Source organism: Amblyomma maculatum, chromosome 3 (genome assembly GCF_055883805.1).
Source record: "Amblyomma maculatum isolate TAMU_Amacu chromosome 3, ASM5588380v1, whole genome shotgun sequence".
In the NCBI taxonomy this organism is placed as follows: domain Eukaryota; kingdom Metazoa; phylum Arthropoda; class Arachnida; order Ixodida; family Ixodidae; genus Amblyomma; species Amblyomma maculatum.
In genome coordinates this window covers 135,148,992-135,156,847 of record NC_139346.1, presented here as the reverse complement: position 1 = coordinate 135,156,847, position 7,856 = coordinate 135,148,992, and positions in this window count along the sequence as shown.

Below are 7,856 nucleotides of genomic sequence, written 5' to 3'. Positions count from 1 at the left end.
AAGTGTAGTCGACGAGATTCACTTCAGTGGGGAGCAGGCTGACGAATGACTCATCGTCGTTGTCTTGCTCTACTGCTAGCGCTGCAGGCTCCAAGCTTGTGGCAGACTGCACAAATCCACAGTGCCTGGCGGTGTGTGTGCCCACACGTGAGCCAGAATATGAATGGGCACACCTGCTTCCGATCCATGCAAAGCTCCAGCACTTGCCTAAGATACTTTTTTCTACATATTGGATAACTCCTTGATCTATAGAGTGAAGCGCGGTGGTAGCCTTAAGACGCAGAAGCATGAGCCGGATCGTCGGCACAGCAGCGGAGTTGCGGATGATTAGTGATGGCTGTAGCCCACAATTTTGTGTGTGTGTGCGTGTGTGTGTGTGTAGAGCAGCGCCGCCTTCCGTATGTTTCTGAAACGGTGGTTTTCGGTCCTAGGGGAATGATGGCCGTAGAGATGCATGCTCCAAAAACTAATTTCCGCGACAGCCTTGGCCCGTCTCGCAGTCCGAATTAACCAGTGCACACGTAAATTAGCGCCAAATTAACGAGTTTGCTGCCATAGACCTATGTACATTTTTTAAGGGAGGCAGTGAGCAGGCCGAATTATCTCAATTTCCGAATTAACGAGGTTTTACTGTAGCTGATTAGTCCCGTGTATAACTGCATACAGTGAAAGCACGTTATTTCGACCCCCAAATGCCGGTCCACTGTGAATCAGATGTACTGAGTTTTCAAAGGTGCTCCTTGGGAAACACGAAGATAAATAGGTGCGCATTGTGCAGTGTGACGAGAGGGACCAGCACATACGAGTTCTATGCAGTCCATTGCTTCCCGCACGCCATGGGTGCCCTTGACCGCTGCCATTTCACAGTACCACCACCAAAAAAACAAGCTGACGACTACTTTTGGTAGGTTCGCCTTTCTTTTTTTTTTTTTCTTTACAAGTCCCTTTGTTTGCTATCAAGATTTCTAGATTCAGAAAAAGATGAACAAATTCTTGGAATGGATTGCTTGTAAGATTTTTCAGTTCTCGAAGGCACGATATCTGGTTTATAATTCCCTAACATGGTGACATTATTGAGATTCCATCACAATATGGAAGTTCTCGCTGTGACACTGAAGGAATTTGATGGTTACTGCATTTAGTTCCAAAACAGGTGTTAATGTGATGGTAGTGCTTATTGTTCTCTGTATTTCATGCAGGCACAGTATCATCCTCTTGGCACTGGTGGACCACCGCTACTGCTTCCTCTATACAAATGTCGGAAGCCCGGGCAGGTGCCACGATGCACATGTGTACAGCCGCTCCAAGTTTTGCTACCTAGCTCAAGGACACCATTTCCGTTCTCCAGTGGTCACAATTGAAAACACAACTGTGGGACCAATAATCCTGTGTGATCCAAACACAGAGAAAAAGCACACGCTATAATCTCTCCAAAACGAGAATTGTAGAAAATGCATATGGCCGGCTAAAAGCTCATTCAAGGTTTGTTATGAAAAGGATGAAATGTAGGCTGCACAATGCAAAACAAGCCATTAGGGCTGCCTGTGTGCTCCACAACATTTGCGAAACATTGAAGGACAGCATTGAGCAGCAATGAGAACAAGAATTCAACGCAGTTGACAGCGTGCATGGACAGCCATGTCACACAACCACAGTGTGTGATGGGCGAGGTGAAGAAGTGCGGAATGCACTGGCAAACTTCTGGAAGCAAGTCCAGCCTGCATCTTGAAGTACTATAACTAGTCAGTGGGACCTATCTGCAGCACCCTTCTATCATGCACTATGTTCTATCATTCTGCCATTTTCTTGCCATCTTCTACAATGTGTTTTCGCTTATCTTAAATGAAGTGGTGTGAAGCTGTAGATCGTGGTAGACCACAAATGCTGTACTCCGTAGGGCTTGCTACAATTATTTATTTTAGGGTGTCTAGCAAACTCCTATATTCAAAATCCTGGGCTTTTCCAGGTTTTCCCTGATTATTTCAGTTCAAATTCCCAGACGAGTGGAGAGGTTCAAAAATGTAGGTGCCGATGAGGTGCACAGACGAATATTTCATAACGAAAAGCAATGTATTATTCATATTCTGGAATTTACAGAATGAAAAGGCTGTCATTAGTATAAATAACCGTTAAGAATGTCAAACGTATATTAAAAACTAAAATTAAAGCACCCCACAATCAGCCGCGCCAATCCAATCCAATATGGCTGTAAGCATGTTTGGCAGCACAACTCACCGATCGCTTTTGAGCTAGCGGCACAGTTATTCCTTTTTGTAGCGTACTACTTGAAAGCAGCGCTTCCGCATATTTTATAGAGTACCTACCTCAGGCGCATATTGGTTCTATTATGACACCATGTGCAAGCATCAAAGTAATATATCACACCTCACGCCCTAGCCAGCATTGACCCTCAAGCTTATCTCTAAGTGATGCTGGACAGAAGCCTCCCAAGACTGCTAAACATCTAAAAATTCATTGCAAGATTGTGCATCGGGCTTAACAGCACGGCAAACTTCAGACCGACCTCCACAATGGTCATCCTATCACAGTGACCACTCCCCGCCTTGAAAAAATTGTGATAAGAACTCAACAAGAACTACGGACAAGGACCGCTGGCCCTGGAGCTGAATGTCTCCCACATCAATGACAAGAGGCGTCCGACAGAGCCTCAAAATGTTCCCCTCCAAACTACCAGACATGGGATCTGACAGATGTCCAGAGACAGGACTCAAAAAGTGCCAGCTGCTTCTGGCCCAGGCACCGAATGGGAAGCGCGTGATGAGGCCTTCAGCGATGAGAAAATTTTCACCAGATGCAGATCACAACACCAGGAACTCACGAGTACTTGTTCCAACGCCACAAGTTGCTGATGCAGCTAGCCCCAAGTTTTTGCGAAACGTCCATCCATCATCTATGACGATCTGAGCCGGGGTACCCATCACTGGCAAAACTCATCTTTATGCCAAAGGGAGCACCGTAAAAGAAGATAGCAGAGGGGTTGAGATATTGCTATGTAGCTTTTTAAACGGTGATATGACTCGCCTTATCTGTGTGCATCTGAAATGTTTTTTGTGGGTTTTTTTTTTTCACAGAGTGTGACGCTTACATAGCTACCTTTTCTGAAAACAAGGAACTCAACTGATAACAGTGCTTGCGTCTTCTCTCATCTTCCATTTTATCGTGTTTTTTGTGGTGCCCAAGTAAGAAATATTGTGCGCATGTTGGAACTACAATATTAATGAGCTGTCTGTCTTCTCTGCGCAAGTTGCTTCAACGATCAAGATTACAGCTCAGTAGCTCGAAAAAGAACCCTGGGAGACCCCAGCCAAGATTGGCAATTTGTGGTCCCATTTCAGAGCCCAAGAGCAAGGCAGGTATAAAAGCCACAGGCCAAGAAAATTACATTGTCCTGTGCTGCAGCGAAAAACCTGCGTCAGCTGCCACTGCCAGTGAAATTTAAATAAACATGGATGAGAGCAGTGCCTCAAAGAGATAGACCAAGTTCGTGGAAAGCTTGTCGTACTCTTCCTTTTCTATGTGAGGACCATCACAGGCAAGTGCTAAACCCAAAAGAAGCCTAGTAAAAATTTTAATCCTATTGTAAAGCTTGTGTATATGCTTATTCTCGCACTATGGACCTATCTCTAGCACACTGATTGTGACATAGGTTCACTGAAAAAACATCAGCAGGTACTTGTGACAACATCGCAGTTTTTTGACGTAGGATAGAGTCGAGATAGCTCAAGCAACCCTGCTAGTTGGCTTCATTTAATTCCTCCACTATGCTCGCAAGGCAAGATTCGATGCACAGCTGTTGCCATGCCTGCAATTTCATGCGTGGTCGGCTTTTGTGGCACTAAGACTGGCACAAAAGTGGCTATGCACAGGTTCCGTTGCGATGCCATGCAGAGGCCAGTCCGAGTAGACTTTCTGCATGCCACTATTGGGCAGTACAGCACGATATGCTCATTGCATTTCGACCCGAGCAGCTACGAAAGCAAAGACGCTGCCAATGACATTGATCGGAGGAGGATTTTGTTAAGAATGAAGATGTGGTGCAGCGTCAAGCTGATCTTCAAAGTATTAGAGCACGACAGGATCGTGCACCAACTGGCAATCCTGTTGGAAGAATCAGACTCGTCCTCTATGAGCGATGTGGACGATCTATGACCTGTACAGTTGTTTTGTCGCTCTCTGCAAGTGGCTCTTCCGGGACATCTTGGATTACCATTGTTTTCCTGAGAGGTCTAACAGCCGCACCCTACACACATAAATCCCGGCATTCGTGCAAAGCGGGTCCTAGGGCTGGCGCTGCGCCAACATTGTACCCACGGCTGTGCAGCATCTCCTCTCTGCTGATAAAGGTGGGTTCAGACTGGAGAGTCGCAGCACAGACTGTCCGCACAGCAGCGCTTCCTGCGCCCCACGTCACGGCGTCACTGCTCTGAGCGAGAGCGGCGTGGCCGTCCAGGGCCCCGGATCACGGAGCGGATTGAATATGCCAAGCACCTTTTTCAGTCAGCGCGGACTGATATTCCTTTCGCTTTATCGTTGCTATGTCCGCGATGTTACGTACGTCACGTGGGCTCACTTGTTTGGCTAGCAATCCGGAATGAAGTTGACTTAGAGCGATGCCGGGCCTTTTTTTTTCCCCGCTTTTCATCTTGTATTCAGTTCAAGCAGAGTACCGTTTCCCCCTGTTGTGCATGCGCAGCGTCGTTTGCTCTGTGTTCGCTGCAGTGCATCATTTTTTGCGTGTTAGTGCTTGTGGGTGTGCCAGAGTTGTATTTTTACTCAGTTTCTAGTGCTTATATGGATGAAGTAGCGAAAAAAGTGCTCAGTGATGAAGCAACAGTCACGTTTTTAGCGCTCGTAGTGAGCTGGCCACTGATATAAATATTAAAGACGCTTCCAATAAATTAACGCTTTTTCGTGGAAGCTTCCTCGCAGTCCTCGCACACTTCAAGTAGAACAGCCAGAGCAGCAAGACATTTTCTCTCAGCGTCCATGTTGAAACTCCCGGTAGAAATGTTTTTGGCAGCACGCGAGCAGTGCTAGGGGAGGAGAGTACACGCGGATTGTCTGCTGGCTTGTGGCAATTTTTGTGACATGCATTGCACAGAAGCAGTATTTTGGTATATTTGGTGCATCATTAGCACTTGCATACTTTTTGAGACTGTTCTCAAACAGTTATTGCAGCTTTGCTGCAGTGTTGAGTTACCTATTTCATCAGATGGTTACTGACTGCACTGCATTTAGTACTCCCAACACAGGCCTAGTGAGCGAGAGAGAAAATACTTTATTTTGTACACTGGCTTTCAGTGGCAGATGATTTTTGAAGGTCTTGCTACCATGGTACTGACAACTCACCTTTCTTATTTGACTAAAACATTCGAATCTGTCCAAAATCGCGCAGTTAGATTCATGTTTTCCAAATACTCTTATCATTCCAGTGTGACTACTATGAAATCTGAAGCCCTGCCTAACCTCGAGACATGACGCGAAATCAACAGACGTAGGCTCTTTCACAAATTCTATCACATGTCACTTGCTGATCTAGAACCAGCTCAGCGCACCTCCATTCGAACCAGTCACGCAAAAGCAGTTTATCCACCTCGTGCACGTACCTCTGGACATCTGCATTCCTTCTTTGTCTAGACTGCAGCCAACTGGAATGGCCTGTCTGCCGATGCCACGCTCCACACCAGCACCACGAATTTTTAAAAAGCCATCGAAGATCTTTTTATTTAATCTTTGTAATTAATTTTTGATTTTCTGTGTTGCCATGTATTCCCCTCATGTAATAACCCATACTGGGGCATTTCAGGCGTACAATAAATAAATAAATAAGGCCAAGCACTCGCACTGTTTCTAGGAACGTAGCTCTCAGTGCTGAACAACGAAACAGCCAGTGATGGGCATTGGTGTAATGTGCATGAGTGCATGCAACATTTGAACCACCTACAATCTTTCCACACGTTCTAGTGGAAGCTCCCCTCAGTAAAAATTTTGTTAAAGGCCATTGTATCACACTTGACATGTTCCAATGTGAATTCCCACCAAGTGTGTGGTTCTTAAAAGGCTGGTTTTCAAATTGTGCACTTTTAAATTACAGTAGCTTGGTGCTAGCATGTATTTGTGAAATATTTCTACGTAGCTAACCTCATCGCAATATCCAATTTGGAGCTGGAGCACACTTGCATCAGTACCAGTCTGAAAGACAAAAGGGTGACTATGCAGATTGGAGAACTTATGTAGACATGGAAAATAATAAAGTATGATTCATGATTTGACACCTTTGCCCTTGACTTCATTTTGGTTGTGCAGTACAAGGCAGCTGCTGCACCAAGATTCCCATAGGTCAACAGGCGTACCACACAACCAAAGCACCCAAGCCCAAGTTTCTGCAGCCTTCGGTAAAACCGAACTGCTACTGGTTCCAGTGGATAATAGATGACAGACAGCATTGGCGGACTGTGAGCTGTGTTGTTTGCATTGCAGGAGTGCTGGGACCTCTCCTACCGGCAGTGCTCCTGCACTAATTGGTCCCGACACATTGGGCATGCATTTAGCTGACAGGAAACTAGTGCCATCAGGTGCCCTCAATGTAAACTGCCGCGTGTCGGGACCGGTGAAGCAATTCAGCACTGGCGGTGAGCTGGCTCACGGTACGTCGGTGGCGCAGAGGGCAACAGGGTACACGGTCTGCTAAAGGCGTCTAATGCTCCAAATTCAAGCAAGTCATCTTAACATGAGTGGCACATTCATTGCTCATGCTGCCAGTAGTAGGCATCTTTCTCCTACAGTATTTATTGTTATTTTAACTTATTCTCGTTTTACCTCATTCATACTAGTGTCAACATAAAGATGGCATGATGGTCACATGCCACTCATTGTTTAGTTTCTATATTTGTTTCGAATTTCTGAATTTATAATTATTTGAACTGCATTCATACAGTGTTAACGTAAGAATGGCAGGGTGGGACATCAGCACCACTGTGCCATTTTTATAAAGATACGGTTTTCTGTGCCCTGCTGCTGCAGAAGCATCAAAATGGCAGAACTTGCTGCTGGTTTCAGTGGCTATGGGGAATTTGACAATAAACCAGTAGTACTGGAACCAGTAGGAAATTTTCACCTCCAGTGGTGAGCTCTACGCCACTCAGAAAACATTAAAGCAACCAGCTACGTATAAGCAAATCCACAATAAAGGACAGCTGCTACCGAGCTCCTATATAATGGGTCGAAGTGTAAAGCTGCTGTTTTTCCAGTTCATCTTGAAGTCCACTGTCGAGGTTCGCGGCCACTATTACGTGCTTTTCTCACTGTACAACGTTTTCTCATTTCTGCAATCAGTCAGTGAAGTTTTCCACTGCCCAGTAGCTATAAAAAACATATCAGCTACACAAGCCCCAGCTCAAAACATATGCACAAGCTTTCTGGGAGTAAGGACAATGCCAAACCTTCCAAAGATTACCTCACCAGGTTGAAGCCATGAATTTATAACTTAAACTGAAGTGGGCATCAAGCTGGAATGCTGCAACCGGTAGCTACGGCCAAGAAGGCAAGCGGCGACAGCCAATACTAATGACCACTAGTGACAGTGAATGTGTTATTGACCACACAGAACGGCGGAGGAGTATCAGATAAAGACGAGAATGAAGAGCAGTGCCAGTGCCGCATCACCATCGTCCAGTGGAAACATTTTCCTCACATGCAGGCAATCATGAAACCTGTTTCAAGAGAACCTATGTGAGTGGAGCAATTTCACAAAATATACAAAAATGTGTAGCCTGGCTTCTTTGTTTCTTTGTTGTATGTTATCCATTCAAAACCACTGTAGTATATGACTATCA